We start from the raw sequence: 25,534 nt of genomic DNA on the forward strand, positions 1-25,534 counted from the left end.
GGGCTGTAACGCTCAGATGTCAGCTTCAGCATGGCTGGTTATCAATATTAGAGGGGTCCCAACTTCGATTTTTTTTTTTTTATTATTTAAATGAATAATTTAAAAAAACAGAGTAGGGTTCCCCCAATTATTGATAACTAGCCAAGCCAAAGCAGACAACTAGGGGCTGGTATTCTCAGGCTGTTAAGGGGCCATGGATATTGCCTCCCCAGATTAAAAATAACAACCCACAGCCACCCAGAAAAGGTGGTTTGCCCAGCTCCTCTCACTTGCCCTGTAGCGGTGGAAAGTGGGGTTCATATTTGTTGGGGTTGATGTCACCTTTCTATTGTCAGGTGACATCAAGCCCACAGCTTAGTAATGGGGCCGCAAAAATAATGGAAGGTGACTTCCAGTTTTGTGGACCGCTGTTTATTTCCATATACTTTTGCTATAGTATTGGGAACCCGAAAAATGGCGATCCGCAAGTTTTTTGCGGTCCGATATTGCAGCGATACAGCCCGCAAAAAAGGCCCGCAATAGCGGGCCGCAAAAAACCCAGTATGTGTAAAAAAAAGCCTTAGCTGTAGGGCAAAAGGAGATAACTTGGGGGGAGGTAATCTATTCTCCTGTTCTGTAAATGTATAATCTGATAGATTGAAAATCCTTAGGTTATGCTCATTTTGGTTTGTGATAACCATCTGGTGTCCGTAGTCACAATTTATCCTGTATACTCATACATACCAATTTTTGAAGAACAGAAAGAAGGTCAAATGACGCATCACATGTAGAGTGCTGCAGCAAATTTTGTCCACTCAATGGCCACACCCCAATCCTTGCCCATTTACCATTTTTTTTCTCCCCTGCCAAGGGGAGATGTCAGAGGGACAGTGGCAGTGATGGAAATTCAGCAAACACCTGAGAATGCAGGGTGTAGATCCAAATTCAGGACTGTCCACTGTATCCAATACAGTTGGGTCTAGAGATGAGCCGATCGATTTACATGACTCCAGTCCAGTGTCCAGGACAGTACTACCTGGCAGCAGGGCCGCTATCAGGGCATTAACCTGCCCTGACTAGCGTATGGGGCCGGATGACCTGAGAGGGCCCACATCAGGCTTTGTCTATTTTGGTCATCGGGCCCCAGCTGCAGAATTCTTCTTCTGCAGAAACTGAAGCTGCGTCCGAGACACAGGTTCAGTTAAACTCTATTGCTGTGTGGGCCCGGGCCCGCACAGCAATAGTTAAAAGCTGCCAGCCAATCGGAGGCTGGCAGCTGACGTCAGTGCGCACTTTGCCCATGTATTACGTCATTGTCCAAGAATGGAGACACAGAGGGCAAGAAAGGAGACATAGGAGGCAAGAATAGAGACACAGGGCAAGAATGGAGACACAGGGGGTAGGATGGAGACACAGGGGGAAGGATGGAGACACAGGGGGCAGGATGGAGACACAAGGGGTAGGATCATGGGGGTGGATGGAGACAGATGGGGCAGGATCATGGGGCAGGATGGGGACAGATGGGGCAGGATCATTGGGCAGGATGGAGACAGATGGAGCAAGATCATGTGGCAAGGTGGGGACAGATGGGGCAGGATCATGGGTCAGTATGGAGACACATGGTGCAGGATCATGGGGCAGGATGGAGTCACATGGTGCAGGATCGATACAATGAAGACAGATGGGGTAGGATTATGGGGTAGATGGAGCAGGATCACAGGGCATCACATGGGGCAGAATGGATACTGATGAGGGGCAGGATGGGAAAACATGGCGCCAGGATGGGAGAACATATTCTGGGGCCATAATTGAGATACACGGGGGGCCAGGATGGGGGATATTTTTACTATAGGGGCTAATTAAGGGACATTATTACTGCAATAATGTATTTATTTCATTTTTTGAGTATACTGTTTTAAATGGAGGGGCGGTCCTGTTACTGTGTAGAGCGACACTATGTCGCCTTTTTTTTCTTCATCTGGTGTAGTGTAGAAGTTGGGAAAATATTAAGTAGCGTGCTCTGCAAGCAGTGTTCTAGATAACTGTGTTATTTCCTACAGAGACAAGCCCTGGCTGGAAGAATTGATGGCGGTCTGTGCTGGATGAAGATGAAAAGCAAAGATGAAGGACTTCGACTAGCGATGTCACTGGTGAGTCAGTGTGTTACCTGTACACTGACACTATAAACTGTATACTATATACAGTGGTTCTGTGTACAATGTCACCAGTGATCACTGTATTACCTTTACACTGACACTATATACAGAGCTCATGTGTATAATGTAATTGATCACTGTATAACCTGTACATTATATACAGCGCTCGAATGTATGTCACTGTTGATCACTATATTACCTGTACAGTGTACACTATATACATAGCTCCTGTGTATAGCCACCGGTAATTACTGTATTACCTGTATACTAAGTACAGATCTTCAGTGTATAATGGCACTTGTGGTGATATTAGTATTTTTTTTTATTAATGATCAGTATTGTAATATTCAGTCACTATGTGGTGGTAATATGTTGTCCGGCCATGGTGTGGCGGTATTTGTTCCTTGTATGTGCTATTATTTGGTCACAATGTGGTGGTAATATGTGGTCTGGACATGGTGTGGTGGCATTTGTTCCTTATATGTGATATTATTCGGTCACTGTGGTGGTAATATGTGGTCTGAACATGGTGTGGCAGTATTTGTTCCTTGTATGTGGTATTATAGGTCACTATGTTGTGGTAATATGGTGTCTGGTCATGGTGTGGTGGTATTTGTCCCTTGTATGTGACATTATTGGTCATTTTAAAAATGTAAAAATAAATAAAAATATACCAAAATTGTATTGGATATTTTAACAAATGATTAATAGGATAGAGTAGAGTAGTATTCGGCCAAAAGAGTCTACCTTGTCGTGGTGGCATCTTAAAAAATCTTTTGGCTAAAACAAAAGCTGCTGGCTATATGTGTGATCTGGTGATGGGAACTGATAATGTGTGATAGGTGAGAAGTGGAGTTTTTCCAAGAGAGAGCAGTGGGGCAGTGGACAGTTCAAGGGGAGGATCCTGGGTGGAGTCTCAAGGGTGCCTGAAAATTTTGCCAGTATGGGGCCCCGAAATTCCTAGTGGCAGCCCTGCCTGGCAGCTAGACGGATTGCCGCGATTCTCTTACCTTCTGGTGTTTCCGGCTCGGCTTTTGATTAGCCAGGTCTAGTGCAATGTCATCTGTGCATGCTGCTCATCTCTAGTAGAGACATATTGATTTATTTTTTGTTCAGTCATTCACAGTCGGAGCCGCCAGAACTTTCTCATCTACAGTATATGTTGCTTCACAATACGACATCTGGCTTTTTAGTATCTGTTCATACGTTGCATAAAGACTGTGTTTTGTTTTCTGCTGATGTCCACACCAACATACACAATAACAATCTTCTCTGGTTATTGCTGCATTTTTCAAGGGGACCTTTTCCCCCTTATTGATGCATTTCTGGGGCCGACGTGAAGCCACGCTTTTAATGTGTTTTTATAGAACAGTGTCTGCACTTAAAAAAGTAACTGCAGATTTTTACCGACATTTTTTTTAGGCTCCACATAGAAGACAAGAAATAATGAAAAGCACCAAAACTGCACAGTTCAGCAGTGTATTTAGATGCACAGACGATGGCTGATGAATACTCCTATCAGCTGCGTCTGATGTCGGTAGGAACCCCAGCTCTCTGACTGGCAGTAATAATCTTACTGCTTATTATAGCTGCCAGTGTTTCTCGTGCTGTCATGCCGATGACAACATGGGAAGCACATGATGTTCGGGGTACCAAACCCAAACAGTAACATGGACTTCTTGGAGAAGAATTTTAGTGTAGGATTCATCCATCTCTAGTGCCAAGGGCTTACTAGTAATAATGGTTTTGGGAGCCCATTCTTCATCTACATGCAAATATAATCTGACTTCATTCACAAATTTCTAGCCTACATTTTCTCCATACATTTTAATAGAAAATAGACTGTGATTGCATACATTGATACCACAAGATGATGCAGCTTTCAAATACCGCTACATGTGAAATCACAGGTTGTGCAGGCCTGGGAATTAGTGACTGCAGACTTGTGAATCGCCACAGTATGCAGAGAACGTGCTGTCAGGATTCTCTGGTGCAGGCAACAGACAGTCATGTGACTGCAAACATGTGATTTGCATGCTCCCAGCCACATGCCAACTAGACATGTCCTGGCTTGCTCAATTTACTCATACTGAGTGAGGCTACAAACTTCTAGTTGGCATATGACTAGATGTATGCAAGTTGCATGTTTGCAGTCATGCGCTCACCAGCTCCCAATGTCAGCACCAGAGAATCCTGACAGCTCACACATTGCGTAATGTGAGGATTGACAAGCCTGCAGTCAAATAGAGTGACTGCAGACTTGAAACCCAAGCCTGAAAAAACCCTTTAAGAAATTTCCTTTTTGGAGAGAAATCTGTTGAGAAAACTACAATTCTCATCATGTCCTTAGATCTATAATGACCATTAAAGGGTCAATAATGACTTGTAAGATTACTACTTCCAATAGATGGCACTAGAGTCCAAGTACTTTTCCTCTCTGAAGAGACAATTTACATATTTAATTTTCCAGAGGAGCATGCAAGGCATTTAAGTCTCCTTATACTGGCGTGCCAGACTTGGCATGTCACTCTCCACAAGGAAAAACCTCACCCCTTGGATCACAGTCTTAGCCTCTCATCTAGTCAAATCAGATCACATACATTCTACTGACAAGGGGAAATACCCCTAAACACCATGTCTACAATATGAGATTCTGATTTGTCTTTTATCCTACGTCACATTGCAAGCCTCGTTAAAGGGTTGATAATGACTTGTACGGTTTCTACTTCCAATAGGTGGCACTAGAGTTCAAGTCCGTGTCCTCTCTGAAGAGACAATTTGCATATTGAATTTCCCAAAGGAGCATGCAAGGCATTTAAGTCTCCTCATACTGGTGTGTCAGACCTGGCATGTCACTCTCTACAAGGAGATATCATTCATGTTAACATTCAACGTACTGAAAAACTGGATGAACATTTGTTTCTTTGGAAGTTTGTTTTTACGGAATTCATTGTGCTGTTAAAAAAATATTTTCTGGCAATATGTTTCTCCAACTCAGTACTTTTACAGTGATAAGAGACTTATCATAATTTATTTTCAAAGGTAACATTATTTTTCAAGGTAAAATTCCGGCTGAGAATACATTATTTCCAGGTAATAATATCTTGGACCAGTAATGCTAACTGCTCTCACTCTAATATACTTGTCCTCTAACTACTGTACATAGATGGATTGGCATCAATGAGAATAGAAACTTTACTCCCCCGACCGTAGACAGCACAGGCACCAATGTGCTATTTGCTTTTTGCTAGGAAATTGCCTTTTACAGCAGAATAAAACATAACGTTACTGTGTAAGATCACAAAGAGCAAATTAATGGCTAAAGCAACTGCTCAAAGTGTATTCAAACGCCCACATGGGATTTGCATTAGCAAGTCTGATTTCAGTCAGATTGTCTGTTATTGCAGAGACTGTCTCTGTGTCTCCTAGTAATGCTTTCTATTAAGTAAAATGATGGATGGAAAGAAAGCAAGCACAATGGCATTAAAAGGAGAATAATATCCATTATTTTGCTATCAGTCTTTTTCTAATTTATATAATTTAAAATTTAGATTAAATTTTATCCACTACACCCTTTGGCGATTTTCCATTTTTATTTTTTCCTTTCCTTCTTCCAAGAGCTATTTTTTTTATTTTTTTGCCAATATGGCCATATGAAGGTTTATTTTTTTGTGGGATGAGTGGTTATATTTGAATGACGCTATTGATTTTACCATATACTGTAGTGTACTGGAAAATGGAAAGACAAATTCCAAGTGCGGTGAAATTATAAAAAAAGTGCAATTCCACAAAAAAAAATTATTTACCATGTTCACTATATGGAAAAACTTACCTGGCAATAGGATTCCCCAGATCAGTATTAGCACGCAGATACCAAACATGTATGGACTATTTTTTATATAAGCAGTGAAAAAAATTTAAAATTTGTATGAAAAAGTTTTTGCGTTTGTGGCCATTTTCCGAGACCCGTAATGTTCTCATTTTTCATCATCTGGGGCTGGGCAAGGGCTTATTTTTTGGGCCCTGAGCTGATGTTATTATTGATACCATTTTGGGGTAGATACAATGTTTCAATCACCTGTTATTGCCTTTTATTGCAATGTTGAAGCGAATGATAAAACTATAATTCTTGGGTCTTGATTTTTTTTCTCATTACACCATTTACTGATCAGATTCATTTACTTAATATTTTGATAGATCAGACATTTCTGTGGGTCATTAGCATATCACATTCGATGCTCACGCATCGGATGCCATACACTAGTCTTAACCCGACCAAAGGCGAAGACACAGCTGATGATGATGATGTAAATATATGTCATCAGTTGTGAGGGGATTAAGATTAATTTAATATACATACATACATACTGCTCTGGCAAAAATTAAGAGACCACCACATCAAAACACTGCCTTTCTCCAGACCTGAACCCCATTGAAAACCTCTAGAATGTAATCAAGAGGATGATGGATAGTCACAAGCCTTCAAACAAAGAAGAGCTGCTTACATTTTTGCGCCAGAAGCAGTGTAAGGCTATGTGCATACGTTGCGGATTTCTGTGCAGATTTTTCCGCTCAGTTTTTTAAAAATCCACAGGTAAAGCGCAGATTTCCAGCATTTTTTGTGCGGATTTCACCTGCATTTTACCACCTGCGGATTCCAATAAGGCCAGTCTCACACGTCTAGATAATTCCGGTACCGGAAAAATCGGTACCGGAATTATCCGTGTCCGTGTGTCCGTGCGTTTATGCGGCACATCAGTGTGGCACACGTGCGGCATCCGTGTGCCACCCGTGTGCCGACTGAGGACCACACGCACCGTGCAGGAGATAGCGCTACAGTTAAGCGCTGTCCCCTGCATCTGGTGCTAAAGCCCCATTCATTTCTTCTCTCCAGCATCATTCGCTGGAGAGAAGATATGAAAAATCTGTTTAATGTTTAAAAAAAAGATCCCTGTCCCCAACCCCCTCTCACCCCCTGTGTGCCTCCCCCCTCCCGCTGTTAATAAAATACTTACCCGGCTCCCTTGCTGCTTCCTGTCCTCGCCGCAGCTTCTCCTGTATGAGCGGTCACGTGGTGCCGCCTAGTACAGTGATGAATATGCGGCTCCACCTCCCATAGGGGTGGAGCCGCATATTCATCACTGTAATGGGGTGGTGGCACCATCATGCTGTGGGGATGTTTTTCGGCAGCAGTGACAGAGAAAATGGCCCAAGTTGAGAGGAAGATGGATGGTGTGAAATACAAGGATATTTTTGAGCAAAACTTGTGCCAGTCTGTCAGTGATTTGAGACTGGGATCAAGATTCACCTTCCATCAAGACAAAGACCCAGAAAAGGCTGCCAAAGCAACACTCAAGTGTTTTATGGTCAAATGATTAACCCCTTTCTGACATTAGACGTAATGATCCATTCATGTGCCCTGGGCCTATTTGAACAGGGACGGATCATTACATCATCATGATCACCCCCACACACGGAGGTGTGCTGGCGATCGCCACCAGGTGTCAGCTGATTCTGACAGCTGACAACCGGCACTAAGCGCCAGGAGCGGTCACAGACCACTTCCGGCAAGTAAACCCCCAAAATACTGCGATTGAACATGATTACAGCATTCTGGCAGCAGGCAGAGGGGCTGACAGCCCCTCTGCCTTTGGATCGGAGACCCCGCAGCATGATGCAGGATCCCGCTTGTTGCCATGGTGACCGGACGTCGTGATGACAACATCCGGGTCACCACAGCTAGGAAGCTTGCTGTTCATGTGCAGTGCATGATCAGCAAGTCTCTCTGTCAGTATAGAGCTGACAGTTTCTGTAGCATGGAGATGCTGGTTCATCTCCATTCTAAAGATGCGATCAGAATGCAAAAAGTGATAGTCCCATAGTGGGACAAAGTAAAAAAGTTAGAAAAACATCAAATAACATTTTTAAATGATTGTAAAAATATTTAATTTTTTTTATTTTTTTTAAATCTAAAATAATAATGAAAAAATCAGAAGATATTGTATTTCAAAATAAATATTTGAATGAGAAAAACAAAAGAAACAAAAAAAAATACATATTTGGTGCCCCTGTGTCCGCAAATGACCCGATCTATAAAACTGTCCCACTAGTTAACCTCTTTAGTGAACACCATAAACAATAAGAAAAATACAAGGTAAAAAACAATGCTTTATCATCACACAGATGAAAAAAAAGGGGAATAAAACGTGATCAAAAAGACGGATATGAATAAACATGGTACCGCTGAAAACGTCATCTTGTCCCACAAAAAACAAGCTGCCAAACAGCTCCATCAACAGAAAAAGTAAAAAGTTATGGCTCTCAGAATAAAGCGATGCAAAAATAATTATTTTTTTCTATAAAATAGTTTCTATTGTATCAAAGCTCCAAAACATAAAAAAGGTATACGCTGTAATCGTACTGACCCGAAAAATAAAACTGCCTTATCAATTTTACAACATATGAAAAAGTATAAACCCCCCACCCCAAAGAAATTCCTGAAATGTTTTTTGTTCATTCTGACTCAAAAAAATCAGAATAGAAAGCGATCAAAAAAAGTCATGTGCCCGAAAATGGTACCAATAAAATCGTCAACTCGTCCGGCAAAAAACAAGACCTCATATGACTCTGTGGGCCAAAATCTGAAAAAATTGTGGCTCTCAAAATTTGGTGATGCAAAACTATGTTTTGCTATAAAAAGCATCTTTTAGTGTGTGACAGTAACCAAACATAAAAACTAGATATAAATCTAGTATCGCTGCAATCACATCGACCCGAAGAATAAATTCGCCTAATCACTTATACCGCACGAGAAATGGTGTAAAAAAATAAATAAAACTGATTCTTCACTTGCTGTTGATTTTTTTCATTCTGCCTCCCAAAGTTCGCAATAAGGATTGGTGCACATTTACCCTGCGTTTTGCGTTGAGCTCTTACACCAGGATTTCCATGTAAATCTCTGAAATACGTGATTCAGATGGAACCTCTGGTGGAAGTTTCCATATAATGAGGCAGATGGAGGCACTGTGGGCGGCATGTGACCTGTGATCCAGCCTTGTCCATCTTTTTAGGATTGAACAAAAATGCCATCGGCCACATTCTTGTGCACTTCTGAAAAGGACACTCCTGAATAGAGGCCAGACGGAGTCCAGAGTAACTCTGCTGCCTCATTATAGTGAATGGATCCCTCGGGTGTTTCATCTCAATCATGCCACTCAGAGATTTAGATGGAAACTCCAAAGTAGGTGGCCAGAGTAGAGCGCCGGATAAATGTGTTCCCAAATGTTATGTAAAATGTTCCCAATAAAAGCTTCAACTCAATCCACAAAAAAGCAAGCCTTGGCTCTGGTCCGTCATCTGTTAACAGAAATGTAGGGGGCTTCCTCTTTACTGGTAGCACAAAGGCTCTGGAAAAGCAAAATGGTTCCTCACTCGCCAAGGGAAATTCAGCATATTCTCCACTCCAAAATTCAAATGCCCCCCTCCCTTCTGAGCCCCATAGTCTATCTAAACCACATATATCGTCCATGTTTGGCATTTCTGAAGTGATGAGGGCCCAACTAACTTGCAGGTGCATGCCTCCATAAGCATGGGCTGGGCATAACGTACGGGTGACTGCAACGTACTGGTCACTGCAGCATACTGGTCACTACAATGACAGTTTGCAATTTTCACTCGGCAACATTCATTGCTGCTTGTTTCTGGAAAATACCCAGGGAGTCAAAATTGTCACTACACCTGTAGATAAATTCCCCAAGCAGTATTATTATTATTATCATTTATTATTATAGCGCCATTTATTCCATGGTGCTTTACATGTGAGAAGGGGTATACATAATAAAAACAAGTACAATAATCTTGAACAATACAAGTCACAACTGGTACAGAAGGAGAAAGGACCCTGCCCGCGAGGGCTCACAATCTACAAGGGATGGGTGAGGATACTGTAGGTAAGGATAGAGCTGGTCGTGCAGTGGTTTGGTCGATCGGTGATTACTGCAGGTTGTAGGTTTGCCGGAAGAGGTAGGTCTTCAGGCTCTTTTTGAAGGTTTCGATGGTAGGTGAGAGTCTGATATGTTGTGGTAGAGAGTTCCAGAGTAGGGGTGATGCGCAAGAGAAATCTTGTATGCGATTGTGGGAAGAGGAGATAAGAGGGTAGTAGAGAAGGAGATCTTGTGAGGATCGGAGGTTGCGTGCAGGAAAGTACCGGGAGACGAGGTCACAGATGAATGGAGGAGACAGGTTGTGGATGGCTTTGTATGTCATGGTTAGACTTTTGTACTGGAGTCTTTGGGTAATGGGGAGCCAGTGAAGGGACTGACAGAGGGCAGAGGCTGGGGAATAGCGGAGGGACAAGTGGATTAGTCGGGCAGCTGAGTTTAGAATAGATTGGAGGGGTGCGAGAGTGTTCGAGGGGAGGCCACAGAGCAGGAGGCTAGAGTAGTCGAGGCGGCAGATGATGAGGGCATGGAATAGGGTTTTTGCAGATTCTTGGTTTCGGAATGTACGGATCTGTGAAATATTTTTGAGTTGAAGGCGGCAGGAAGTGGAAAGGGCTTGGATATGCGGTTTGAAGGAGAAATCAGTGTCAAGGATCACCCCGAGACAGCGAGCTTGTGGGACTGGGGAGAGTGGGCAGCCATTTACTGTAATGGATAGGTTCGTTGGGGGGTTGTGTGAGATGGGGGAAAAACAATGAATTCTGTTTTGTCCATGTTAAGTGTTAGGGACTGGTGGAACGCACCAAGTATAGATGATATGAAACTAGGTGCGTTCGCAGTCCGAGGTCCACCGTGCAGGTATAAACCCTGCTGCTAGTAAGACGGACTATATGGCGGTACTAAAAGTATGCACGCATGGGTTAACTTCACCCTGCGTGAAGGAAGCGATCCTGTTGCATCACAGGACTGCGGTACCGCACATAGAGCGCGAGCAAGAAGTCAGCGAACACAAGCCCAAGTCAGGATTGAAGTCCGATTAGACCACTTGCTGGCACAACACCGCAACTGGGTGTGTAAGGAAACTATTAAATAGTGTATAGAGGCACGAGAGTACATGTGGTGCCGCACTGACGGACGCCACTAACCACCCAGGCTTGGGTAAGGAAAGCGCAGAGGAAGCGCACGGCGCCGTACTTGGCAGACACAGCAACTGGACGCTGTGATGTGTGTTACGTGCAGATGGCTAGTCGGGCGCTAGATAGCTACCATCATCCGCGAGCAGTCAACAACACTAGGGAGGGATACTTAGGAGCTTTCATCCATCGACATACATCCATCTACACACACACATTATAACAAGACAATACTAGTGCATGGCCGTGCGGTCATGCGCAGTTTATATAGTTGCAGCACAGGAAGCAGCTACAGAAGTTTTGCCCTTTCAGGACCTGCCAAGAGGACCAATGGGATGTGCTGCAGTGCCTGAGCATGTGACCCTTGATCTCCAACGGGAGATCTTGCCCTGGGCATGCTCAGTGTGTGCAAATAAGGACTTAGTCCCAGAGAAGCCCGCTCACCGCAGATCAGTGCAGGGTACAACAGGAGAGCCAGAAAAGGCAGCAGTAACCCTCTGCACAGAATCAGTCCCAGCAAGACGCTGGGAGCGACGCCTCCGCTGAGCAGAGCCCACTGCGGCCGATACCGAATGGGAGACCGCAGCAGACACGGATCGAGATTCCCCCTGTGCAGCAGAGGAAACTCGACTCCTAACATTACCCCCCCTCCTAGGGCCCCCTCCTCCTTGAGCCTCACTATGCTCAAAAGCTGCAATAAGCAGCGGAGCCCGAATGTGCTCCACAGGCTCCCAGGTTCTATCCTCTGGGCCGTGACCCTTCCAGTCCACCAGATAAAATTTCTTGCCACGTACCACCTTACACCCCACAATAGCATTCACCTCAAACTCATCCGTGGATGAACCCGATGTCCCAGCAGATGACTCAGAAAACCGGGACAAATGAACGGGCTTTAAGAGGGAAACGTGAAAAGTATCGGTGATACCAAGGCGTGGAGGAATAGCCAAACGGTAGACCACAGGGTTGACCTGTTCCAGAACCTTAAACGGGCCAATGTAGCGAGGAGCAAACTTAGTGGACTCAACTCGCAGCCTGATGTTACGGGCGGAGAGCCACACTAAGTCGCCAGGAGCAAAGACCGGAGCGGGGCGCCGATGTGTATCAGCCGAAACCCTCATTCTCTCCTTGGAGGCCCGGATGGCATCCTGTGTGCGGTCCCAGATGTCACATGCCTCCACCGCCCAGTCTGCCACCCTAGAATCGGTGGATGACACGGGCATGGGCACAGGGACACGCGGATGCTGGCCGTAATTAAGGAGAAAGGGAGTTTGACCAGTGGAATCGGCTATGGCGTTGTTTGAGGCAAATTCCGCCCAAGGTAGCAAAGATGCCCAGTCATCCTGCCTAGCAGAGACGAAATGTTGCAAATATGTCACCAGAGTCTGGTTGGTTCTCTCCACCAACCCATTCGTCTCGGGATGGTATGCAGAGGAGAGGTTTAACTCTATGCTGAGTAAACGGCAGAGCTCTCTCCAAAACCGAGACGCGAACTGGGGACCCCGATCGCTGACAATCTTATAAGGCATACCATGCAATCGGAAAACGTGCTTAATGAACAACACCGCCAAGGCCCGTGCTGAGGGTAACCGAGGAAGCGGCACCAAATGCACCATCTTAGAGAAATGGTCGGTGACAACCCAAATAATGGAGCAGCCACGCGACTTGGGTAAGCCCACCACAAAGTCCATCCCGACCATCTCCCAGGGCCTGTCTGCCACCGGTAGAGGGTAAAGCAACCCAGCAGGCCGTTGCCGAGGAGACCGATTCTGGGCACAAGAAACGCACGCCTGAATATAGTCCCTGACATCTCGGGCCATATGCGGCCACCAGTATGTTCTCGCCAAAAGCTCAGATGTCCTCTTGGTCCCAAAATGCCCACCCACTCTGGAGGAGTGAGCCCAAGAGAGAACCTCCGGTCGCAAGTTAGCTGGTAGGAAAGTCTTGCCCGGGGGCACAGACTCTAGCGAAACCGGAGCTACAGTTCTCAGGCTCTCAGAAGGGACAATAAGCCGAGGCTCCTCCTCCTCCTCCTCCGATGACACTACGAAGCGGGAGGGAGCGTCAGCACGAACATTCTTCTCCCCGGAGAGGAAATGGAGAGTAAAATGGAACCGGGAGAAGAACAGGGACCATCTAGCCTGGCGAGAATTCAGCCGCTGGGCCCTTTGTAGATATACCAAGTTCTTGTGGTCAGTGAAGACTTGGAAGGGAAAGCGAGCTCCCTCCAAGAGATGTCTCCACTCTGAAAAAGCCAACTTCATGGCTAGCAACTCCCTGTCCCCGATGGAATAATTCCTCTCCGCTGGTGTGAAGGTCTTGGAGAAGAAGAAGCAAGGATGCTTCCGACCTTGAGCATCCTTTTGGAAAAGGACTGCTCCAGCACCAACGGATGAGGCATCCACCTCCAAGATAAATGGTTTATCAACATCGGGGCGATGTAGGATGGGGGCGCTAGCGAAGTGTGACTTGATCGAGAGAAAGGCTTTGGAGACCTCCTCTGACCACAACTTGGGATTTGCTCCCTTCTTGGTGAGGGCAACCAAGGGAGCTACCAAAGTTGAGAAGTGTGGGATGAACTGGCGATAGTAATTAATGAACCCCATAAAGCGCTGCACCGCTTTAAGAGAATGGGGTTCCTGCCAGTCCATTACAGCCTGTAGCTTGGCAGGATCCATAGCCAAACCCTGGGCAGAGATGATATAACCAAGGAAAGGCAAGGACTCCTGCTCAAACACACACTTCTCCAACTTGGCGTAGAGGGAGTTTGCCCGTAAGAGGTCAAAGACTTTGCGAACATCTCTCCGATGGGAGTCAATATCTGGAGAGAAGATGAGAATATCATCCAGATAGACTACGACCGAGGTGGTGAGCATATCCCGGAAGATGTCGTTCACAAAGTCTTGGAAAACGGCTGGGGCATTACAGAGCCCGAAGGGCATCACCAGATATTCATAGTGCCCATCCCTGGTGTTAAAAGCCGTCTTCCATTCATCCCCCTCACGGATGCGAATCAGGTTGTAAGCACCCCGCAGATCTAACTTAGTAAATATCCTCGCTCCTCGTAGCCTATCAAACAGCTCAGATATCAGGGGTAATGGGTACTTGTTCTTAACGGTGATGGCGTTAAGACCCCTGTAGTCTATACATGGACGTAAGTCTCCAGTCTTCTTCTGTACGAAGAAGAACCCAGCCCCTGCCGGTGACACTGACTTCCTAATGAATCCTCTTGCCAGATTCTCTTGGATGTACTGAGACATTGCCTCCGTCTCCGGGAGAGATAACGGATAGACTCGACCCCGGGGAGGCTCAGCACCAGGCAAGAGGTCAATAGGACAGTCATAGGGGCGGTGAGGCGGAAGGGTCTCCGCAGCTCTTTTGGAGAACACGTCTGCATAGGGCCAATAGTGCTTGGGAAGAGAGGAAAGATCTGCGGGTACCTGTGTAGTAGCAACCTGAACGCACTCCCTCTGACATCTACCCTCGCAGGATTTACTCCATCCCAAAATTCTCCCAGAGGACCACTCAATATGAGGAGAATGGTAGCGAAGCCATGGTATCCCCAACAGGACCTCATCAATTCCCTCAGGAATGACTAATAGGGAGATTATCTCCTGATGTGATGGAGACACAGAAAGCGTGAAAGGAATGGTTTGGTGGGTAATCTGTGAGGGTAGTGTTGACCCATTTACCACTCGAACGGTTACAGGCTTGGCGAGCATCACCAAGGGTATTTCGTGACGCTGGGCAAAAGAGGAAGACATAAAATTACCCTCTGCCCCAGAATCCACGCATAGCTCGACCATAAGAGTGGATGGGCCTATGGTAATTGTCCCCTTGAAGGACAACTTTGAGGCAAACGTCGCCGTGTCTAGTGTACCTCCTCCAACTGCCACTAGACGCTGACGTTTCCCCGACCGCTGAGGACCCTTGGAGACAAGATGTCCTGACTGCTGGCAAACATGTGACTCAGATGCCTGGATTTGAGATTCCAAAGGTTTGGCGAAGGTGGGAGCCAGCCGAAACCTCTGCCTACACTGGGCTCGCTCTAACCTCAGCTCATTAAAACGGAGGTCAATACGAGTAGAGACAGTTATTAACTCCTCCAGTGTGGCAGGAATCTCCCTAGTGGCCAAAGCGTCCTTAACGTGATCAGCCAGGCCCCTCCAAAATATGGGGATAAGGGTTTTATCCGACCACTCCAGCTCAGAAGCTAAAGTACGGAAGCGGACGGAAAAATGGCTGACCAAGGACTCACCCTGAGTTAATGCCAGTAGTTGGAGCGCTGTGTCATGGGTGACTTGAGGTCCTAAAAAGACCTTTTTCAGAGTGCTCAGAAACAACGGAGCACTCTGCACCACATGATCACCACGCTCCCACAGCGGCGTAGCCCACTCCAACCCCCTGTCCGACAAGAGAGAGACAATAAATCCCACCTTAGCCCGCTCTGTAGGAAAACGTGCAGCCAGGAGCTCGAGGTGGATAGAGCACTGACTCACGAATCCCCTACAAGTTTTGCAATCTCCAGAAAATTTTTCTGGCAATGGGAGGCGAGAAAATGTCGGAACAGGGGTGGCAGTGGACAAGGTTGCTGCAGCCACGCTAGCAGCCTGTACAGCAACTGCGGTAACATCCACAGCTGAGGTTGAGCTCTCGAGAGCCGTCAACCTACCCTCCAGCTGCTGGATATACCGCAAAGATTGCTGAATGTCCGCCATTTACTAGCCAGACCTTGGCTCTAGTATTATGTTAGGGACTGGCGGAACGCACCAAGTATAGATGATATGAAACTAGGTGCATTCGCAGTCCGAGGTCCACCGTGCAGGTATAAACCCTGCTGCTAGTAAGACGGACTATATGGCGGTACTAAAAGTATACACGCATGGGTTAACTTCACCCTGCGTGAAGGAAGCGATCCTGTTGCATCACAGGACCGCGGTACCGCACATAGAGCGCGAGCAAGAAGTCAGCGAACACAAGCCCAAGTCAGGATTGAAGTCCGATTAGACCACTTGCTGGCACAACACCGCAACTGGGTGTGTAAGGAAACTATTAAATAGTGTATAGAGGCACGAGAGTGCATGCGGTGCCGCACTGACGGATGCCACTAACCACCCAGGCTTGGGTAAGGAAAGCGCAGAGGAAGCGCATGGCGCCGTACTTGGCAGACACAGCAACTGGACGCTGTGATGTGTGTTACGTGCAGATGGCTAGTCGGGCGCTAGATAGCTACCATCATCCGCGAGCAGTCAACAACACTAGGGAGGTATACTTAGGAGCTTTCATCCATCGACATACATCCATCTACACACACACATTATAACAAGACAATACTAGCGCATGGCCGTGCGGTCATGCGCAGTTTATATAGTTGCAGCACAGGAAGCAGCTACAGAAGTTTTGCCCTTTCAGGACCTGCCAAGAGGACCAATGGGATGTGCTGCAGTGCCTGAGCATGTGACCCTCGATCTCCAACGGGAGATCTTGCCCTGGGCATGCTCAGTGTGTGCAAATAAGGACTTAGTCCCAGAGAAGCCCGCTCTCTGCAGATCAGTGCAGGGTACAACAGGAGAGCCAGAAAAGGCAGCAGTAACCCTCTGCACAGAATCAGTCCCAGCAAGACGCTGGGAGCGACGCCTCCGCTGAGCAGAGCCCACTGTGGCTGAAGCAGAATGGGAGACCGCAGCAGACACGGATCGAGATTCCCCCTGTGCAGCAGAGGAAACTCGACTCCTAACATTAAGTTTTAGAAATCTAGCGGAGAAGAAGGATGAAATAGCGGATAGACATTGAGGGATTCTGGTTAGTAGGGTGGTGATATCTGGTCCAGAGATGTAGATCTGTGTGTCATCAGCATAGAGATGATACTGAAAACCATGAGATTCTATGAGCTGTCCCAGGCCAAAGGTGTAAATGGAGAAGAGCAGGGGCCCTAGAACTGAACCTTGCAGAACTCCGACAGATAGGGGGCGATGTGACGAGGTGGTGTGTGAATGGGAGACGCTGAATGTTCGGTCAGTTAGGTATGAGGAGATCCAGGATAGGGCCAAGTCTGTGATGCCAAGGGATGAGAGGGTCTGTAGTAATAGGGAATGGTCCACTGTGTCAAAGGCAGAGGACAGGTCCAGGAGGAGAAGGATAGAGTAGTGTCGCTTGCTCTTGGCGGTTAATGGGTCATTGGTGACCTTAGTTAGAGCAGTTTCAGTGGAGTGGTGTGGCCGGAAGCCTGCTTGTAAGCGGTCGAAAAGGGAGCAGGAAGATAGATAGGAGGACAGTTCAAGATGGACGTGTTGTTCCAGTAGTTTTGAGGCATAGGGAAGAAGTGATATAGGGTGATAGCTAGATACAGAGGATGGGTCAAGAGAGGGCTTTTTGAGGATAGGTGTGATTGAGGCATGTTTAAAGCTTGAGGGGAAAACACCAGTTGTTAGTGATAGGTTGAAGAGATGGGTTAGAGTTGGGATGAAGACTGTGGCGAGGTTTTTGATGAAGTGGGAAGGGATCGGGTCAAGTGCACAGGTGGTAAGATGCGATCCTGTTAACTTAACCTGAAGAAGACGGAACTATTCTGTTGAAATGCGTTGTGGAAATATTAAATGAGGACTTTTTAATACCAGCTGAACTGTGTCGCTTGCGCTCCATATGACCGGTCCATTTTTGCTTCATCCTGCAAGGAAAAATGGCAGATGATCCACAAATCCAGGTGTGAAAAACTTGTTGCATCATTCCCAAGACGACTCATGGCTGTAGTAGCTCAAAAGGGTGTTTCTACTCAATACTGAGCAATGGGTCTGAATACTTATGACCATATGATATTTCAGTTTTTCTTTTTTAATAAATTTGCAAAAAAAAATCTACATTTTCGTTTTTTTAGTCAAGATGGGGAGAAGAGTGTACATTAATGAGAAAAAAATGAACTTTTTTGAATTTACCAAATGGCTGCAATGAAATAAAGAGTGAATAATTTAAAGGGGTCTGAATACTTTCCGTACCCACTGTACTTGCTTTTACATTTCTGTTGTAGTACACTGAATAAGGTCTTAAATGACTGAAACATCTGAGTTGTATGTACTATATTTTTGGACTGCATTAAATTACCTTGATATCATCCACTGAGTGCCAAGTTTATTAACCCCTTCCCGACCTTTGACGCCACGTAGGCGTCATGAAAGTCGGTGCCAATCCGACCCATGACGCCTATGTGGCGTCATGGAAAGATCGCGTCCCTGCAGATCCGGTGAAAGGGTTAACTCCCATATCACCCGATCTGCAGGGACAGGGGGAGTGGTAGTTTAGCCCAGGGGGGGTGGCTTCACCCCCCCGTGGCTACGATCGCTCTGATTGGCAGTTTCACTTTCAACAGCCAATCAGAGCGATTTGTAATATTTCACCTATTATAACTGGTGAAATATTACAATCCAGCCATGGCCGATGCTGCAATATCATCGGCCATGGCTGGAAACACTAATGTGCCCCCACCCCACCCCACCGATCGCCCCCCCAGCCCCCCGATCTGTCCGGTACACTGCTCCGGCTCCCCTCCGTCCTCCTGTCCACTCCCCCCCGTGCTCTTGTCCGCTCCCCCGTGCTCCAATCACCCTCCCCGTGCTCCAATCACCCCCCCTGCACTCCGATCCACCCCCCTCCGTGCTCCGTTCCACCCCCCCGTGCTCCGTTCCACACCCCACCGTGCTCCGTTCCACCCCCCCCCATTGCTCCGTTCCACCCCTCCCGTGCTCCGATCCACCCCCCATGTGCTCCCCCCCACCCCATCATACTTACCGATCCTGTCGGGGTCCGTCCGTCTTCTCCCTGGGCGCCGCCATCTTCCAAAATGGCGGGCGCATGCGCAGTGCGCCCGCCGAATCTGCCGGCCGGCAGATTCGTTCCAAAGTGCATTTTGATCACTGAGATATAATCTATCTCAGTGATCAAAATAAAAAAAATAATAAATGACCCCCCCCCCCTTTGTCACCCCCATAGGTAGGGACAATAAAAAAATAAAGATTTTTTTATTCCCCACTAATGTTAGAATAGGGTTAGGGTTAGGGTTAGGGGTAGGGTTAGGGTTAGGGCTAGGGTTAGGGGTAGGGTTAGGGAAAGGGTTAGGGCTAGGGTTAGGGCTAGGGTTAGGGGTAGGGTTAGGGTTAGGGCTAGGGTTAGGGGTAGGGTTAGGGAAAGGGTTAGGGCTAGGGTTAGGGCTAGGGTTAGGGGTAGGGGTAGGGTTAGGGCTAGGGTTAGGGGTATGGTTAGGGCTAGGGTTAGGGCTAGCGTTAGGGGTAGGGGTAGGGTTAGGGCTAGGGTTAGGGGTAGGGGTAGGGTGAGGGTTAGGGGTAGGGTTAGGGGTAGCGTTAGGGCTAGGGTTAGGGCTAGGGTTAGGGGTAGGGTTAGGGGTAGGGTTAGGGGTAGGGCTAGGGTTAGGGCTAGGATTAGGGGTAGGGGTAGGGTTAGGGCTAGGGTTAGGGGTAGGGTTAGGGGTAGGGGTAGGGTTAGGGCTAGGGTTAGGGGTAGGGTTAGGGCTAGGGTTAGGGCTAGGGTTAGGGGTAGGGTTAGGGGTGGGGTCAGGGGTAGGGTTAGGGATAGGGTTAGGGATAGGGTTAGGGTTTCGGTATGTGCACACGTATTCTGGTCCTCTGCGGATTTTTCCGCTGCGGATTTGATAAATCCGCAGTGCTAAACCGCTGCGGATTTATGGCGGATTTACCGCGTTTTTTCTGCACATTTCACTGCGGTTTTACAACTGCGATTTTCTATTTGAGCAGTTGTAAAACTGCTGCGGAATCCGCACAAAGAAGTGACATGCTGCGGAATGTAAACCGCTGCGTTTCCGTGCAGTTTTTCTGCAGCATGTGCACAGCGATTTTTGTTTCCCATAGGTTTACATTGAACTGTAAACTCATGGATCCGCAGCGTGTGCACATACCTTTAGAATTAGGCTATGTGCACACGGTGCGGATTTGGTTGCGGATCCGCAGCGGATTGGCCGCTGTGGATTCGCAGCAGTGTTCCATCAGGTTTACAGTACCATGTAAACCTATGGAAAACCAAATCTGCTGTGCCCATGGTGTGGAAAATACCACGCGGAAATGCTGCGTTGTATTTTCCGCAGCATGTCAATTCTTTGTGCAGATTCCGCAGCGTTTTACACCTGTTCCTCAATAGGAATCCGCAGGTGAAATCCGCACAAAAAACACTGGAAATCTGCGGAAAATCCGCAGGTAAAACGCAGTGCCTTTTACCCGCGGATTTTTCAAAAATGATGCTGAAAAATCTCACACGAATCCGCAACGTGGGCACATAGCCTTAGGGTGTGTTGGGGTTAGGGTTGTGGTTAGGGGTGTGTTGCGGTTAGGGTTGTGATTAGGGTTATGGCTACAGTTGGGATTAGGGTTAGGGGTGTGTTGGGGTTAGTGTTGGAGGTAGAATTCAGGGGTTTCCACTGTTTAGGCACATCAGGGGTCTCCAAACGCAACATGGCGCCACCATTGATTCCAGCCAATCTCGTATTCAAAAAGTCAAATGGTGCTCCCTCACTTCCGAGCCCCGACGTGTGCCCAAACAGTGGTTTACCCCCACATATGGGGTACCAGCATACTCAGGATAAACTGCGCAACAATTACTGGGGTCCAATTTCTCCTTTTACCCTTGTGAAAATAAAAAATTGCTTGCTAAAACATCATTTTTGAGGAAAGAAAAATGATTTTTTATTTTCACGGCTCTGCGTTGTAAACGTCTGTGAAGCACTTGGGGGTTCAAAGTGCTCACCACATATCTAGATAAGTTCCTTGGGGGGTCTAGTTTCTAAAATGGGGTCACTTGTGGGGGGTTTCTACTGTTTAGGCACACCAGGGGCTCTGCAAACGCAACGTGACGCCCGCAGACCATTCCATCAAAGTCTGCATTTCAAAACGTCACTACTTCAATTCCGAGCCCCGGCATGTGCTCAAACAGTAGTTTACCCCCACATATGGGGTATCACCGTACTCAGGAGAAACTGGACAACAAATATTGGGGTCAAATTTCTCCTGTTACCCCTGGGAAAATTAAAAAATTCTGGGCTAAATAATTATTTTTGAGGAAAGAAAAAGTATTTATTATTTTCACGGCTCTGCATTATAAACTTCTTTGAAGCACTTGGGGGTTCAAAGTGCTCACCACACATCTAGATAAGTTCCTTTCGGGGTCTAGTTTCCAAAATGGGGTCACTTGAGGGGGGTTTCTACTGTTAAGCCACATCAGGGGCTCTGCAAACGCAACGTGACGCCAACAGAGCATTCCATCAAAGTCTGCATTTCAAAATGTCACTACTTCAATTCCGAGCCCCGGCATGTGCCCAAACAGTGGTTTACCCCCACATATGGGGTATCAGCGTACTCAGGAGAAACTGGACAACAAATTTTGGGGTCAAATTTCTCCTGTTACCCTTGGCAAAATAAAAAATTGCAGGCTAAAAGATCATTTTTGAGAAAATATTTTTTTTTTTTTTTCATGGCTCTGCGTTATAAACTTCTGTGAAGCACTTGGGGGTTCAAAGTCCTCACCACACATCTAGATTAGTTCCTTTGGGGGTCTAGTTTCCAAAATGGGGTCATTTCTGGGGGATCTCCAATGTTTAGGCACACAGGGGCTCTCCAAACGTGACATGGTGTCCGCTAATGATTGGAGCTAATTTTCCATTTAAAAAGCCAAATGGCGTGCCGTCCCTTCCGAGCCCTGCCGTGCGCCCAAACAGTGGTTTACCCCCACATATGGGGTATCAGCGTACTCAGGACAAACGGGACAACAAGATTTGGGGTCTAATTTCTCCTATTACCTTTGGCAAAATAGGAAATTCCAGGCTAAAAAATCATTTTTGAGGAAAGAAAAATTATTTTTTATTATCATGGCTCTGCGTTATAAACTTCTGTGAAGCACCTGGGGGTTTAAAGTGCTCAATATGCATCTAGATAAGTTCCTTGGGGGGTCTAGTTTCCAAAATGGGGTCACTTGTGGGGGAGCTCCAATGTTTAGGCACACAGGGGCTCTCTAAACGCGACATGGTGTCCGCTAACAATTGGAGCTAATTTTCCATTCAAAAAGTCAAATGGCGCGCCTTCCCTTCCGAGCCCTGCCGAGTGCCCAAACAGTGGTTTACCCCCACATATGAGGTATCGGCGTTCTCGGGAGAAATTGCCCAACAAATTTTATGATCCATTTTATCCTATTGCCCATGTGAAAATGAAAAAATTGAGGCGATAAGAATTTTTTTGTGAAAAAAAAGTACTTTTTCATTTTTACAGATCAATTTGTGAAGCACCTGAGGGTTTAAAGTGCTCACTATGCATCTAGATAAGTTCCTTGGGGGGTCTAGTTTCCAAAATGGGGTCACTTGTGGGGGAGCTCCAATGTTTAGGCACACAGGGGCTCTCCAAACGCGACATGGTGTCCGCTAATGATGGAGATAATTTTTCATTCAAAAAGTCAAATGGCGCTCCTTCCCTTCCGAGCCTTACCATGTGCCCAAACAGTGGTTTACCCCCACATGTAAGGTATTGGTGTACTCAGGAGAAATTGCCCAACAAATTTTAGGATCCATTTTATCCTGTTGCCCATGTGAAAATGAAAAAATTGAGGCTAAAAGAATTTTTTTGTGAAAAAAAAGTACTTTTTCATTTTTACGGATCAATTTGTGAAGCACCTGGCGGTTCAAAGTGCTCACTATGCATCTAGATAAGTTCCTTGGGGCGTCTAGTTTCCAAAATGGGGTCACTTGTGGGGGAGCTCCAATTTTTAGGCACATGGGGGCTCTCCAAACGTGACATGGTGTCCGCTAAAGAGTGGAGCCAATTTTTCATTCAAAAAGTCAAATGGCGCTCCTTCCCTTCCAAGCCCTGCCGAGCGCCAAAACAGTGGTTTACCCCCACATATGAGGTATCAGCGTACTCAGGACAAATTGGACAACAACTTTCATGGTTCAGTTTCTCCTTTTACCATTGGGAAAATAAAAAAATTGTTGCTAAAAGATAATTTTTGTGACTAAAAAGTTAAATGTTCATTTTTTCCTTCCATGTTGCTTCTGCTGCTGTGAAGCACCTGAAGGGTTAATAAACTTCTTGAATGTGGTTTTGAGTACCTTGAGGGGTGCAGTTTTTAGAATGGTGTCACTTTTGGGTATTTTCAGCCATATAGACCCCTCAAACTGACTTCAAATGTGAGGTGGTCCCTAAAAAAAATGGTTTTGTAAATTTCATTGTAAAAATGAGAAATCGCTGGTCAAATTTTAACCCTTATAACTTCCTAGCAAAAAAAAATTTTGTTTCCAAAATTGTGCTGATGTAAAGTATACATGTGGGAAATGTTATTTATTAACTATTTTGTGTCACATAACTCTCTGGTTTAACAGAATAAAAATTCAAAATGTGAAAATTGCGAAATTTTCAAAATTTTCGCCAAATTTCCGTTTTTATCACAAATAAACGCAGAATTTATTTACCTAAATTTACCACTAACATGAAGCCCAATATGTCACGAAAAAACAATCTCCGAACCGCTAGGATCCGTTGAAGCGTTCCTGAGTTATTACCTCATAAAGGGACACTGGTCAGAATTGCAAAAAACGGCAAGGTCTTTAAGGTCAAAATAGGCTGGGTCATGAAGGGGTTAATTATATATTTTGGTTTGGGACCCTACTTGAGCACAGCCAACAGTTGTGTCATGTTTTAGCTATACTGATCCTTCAGTGACCTGCCCCCTGGTATACATAATGAATATATTTTTATATGATATATCCATATTGAAAAAAAACCTTCTGCAGGCAGGTGCCAGCCGTGGCTCGTGCGCTGCAGCATAATCGCATGTGTACTGTGCACATAATTAACCCCTTAATGACAACCAATATGTCTATTTACTGACCTGAGATAAGAGACTAGCCTCCCCATACAGGTGACAATCCAGCAGCTGTCGGCTGTACACTATAGCTGACAACTTGCTGCATTAGCCAAGATCAGTGTTGGCACCGTCCATATCTGTTTAACCCCTTAGATGCTGCTGTCAATAATGGTTAACAGAGTGTTGGGGCTTCTTCTTCTTCTTTATCCCCCTCGGCACCCTAAGATCATGATGATCATGTGTGGTCCTGATATTTTCCATGGCAATTCATGACCAAATAGCGGCCTTAGAGTTTGTGACATTTAGCTGATTAAAATACACTTTTCATTCCTGTCATGTCACTTTGCATTAATTCCTGAAAATCACCTGATGGGTAAATAAACTATCTGACAGCAGTTTTCAATGTGTCAGGGGGTGCTGTTTTTAAAATGGCATCACTTTTGGGGGTTTCCCAATATATAGGACCCCCAAAGTCACTTCAAACCTGCATAGGTTGCTAAAAAAATTAATTTTGCAAATTTCCTTGAAAAAATAAAAAATAGCTGCTACATTTTTAAACCTCCTAAAATGCAAGCAAAATAAAAGAACATTTTACAAATAGTGCTGATGTAAAGCAGACATGAGGGAAATGTTATTTAATAATGTTTTCATGGTATAACTATCTGGATTAAAGGGATAATTATTAAAAGTTGAAAATTGCTAATTTTTAAAAAAAATTTCTCAAACTTTTGATATTTTTCATAAAATAAACACAAAACATATCAACCTAAATTTATCATTATCATAAATTATAATGTGCCATGAAAAAACAATCTCAAAATCACTGGGATTTGTAGACGCATTCCAGAGTTATTACCACATGAAGTAACACTGGTCAGATTTTTTTAAAAATTCCTAGTCACTAAGGGGTTAATACGGTTGAGGTTATCCTGATATTCCAGAAAAAATAATTTGAAAATGGCGCCTACCGAGACTGTGCAGTAGCAGCTATCGGTGATCCGATAGCTGCTACTGCGCAGGTGCCAGCGGTGCCATTTTGCTAGAGAAAAAAATAATTTCCTCCTCCAAGATTGCGCCGCCGGTGCCTGCACAGTAGTAGCTATCGGGTAGCTGCAACTATGTAGGCACGGCGGGCGCCATTTTCGAATGGATTTTTTTTTCAATATTAGGATAACTTCAAATGTATTAATTATATACACAGTACATATGAGATTATGTTGCAGCGAAGGTGCCACGGCTGACGCCTGCCTGCAGAAGAGTTTTTTTGCAATATGTACTGTATATGTAATATTCATTGTGTAAATTAGGGGTCATCAGTGACCTGTCAGAAGCCATACACATGAATAACTAAGCAGAGAACCGCATGAGGACCCCACCACACAGGCCGCCCCAGAGCACGAGCCTATCATTAACTGAAAATAAAGATTAAATACCAAAAACCACAAGATGGATTTCTTCAATC

The 25,534-nt window shown here is 45.6% G+C and overlaps 1 pseudogene; it reads left to right on the forward strand.

The window, feature by feature from the left end:
* Positions 1 to 3,633: 3,633 nt before the first annotated feature.
* The window catches only part of LOC138643352 (piwi-like protein 1 pseudogene), a 31,287-nt pseudogene continuing 9,386 nt past the window's right edge, over positions 3,634 to 25,534 (forward strand).

Source organism: Ranitomeya imitator, chromosome 6, assembly GCF_032444005.1.
Source record: "Ranitomeya imitator isolate aRanImi1 chromosome 6, aRanImi1.pri, whole genome shotgun sequence".
NCBI lineage: Eukaryota > Metazoa > Chordata > Amphibia > Anura > Dendrobatidae > Ranitomeya > Ranitomeya imitator.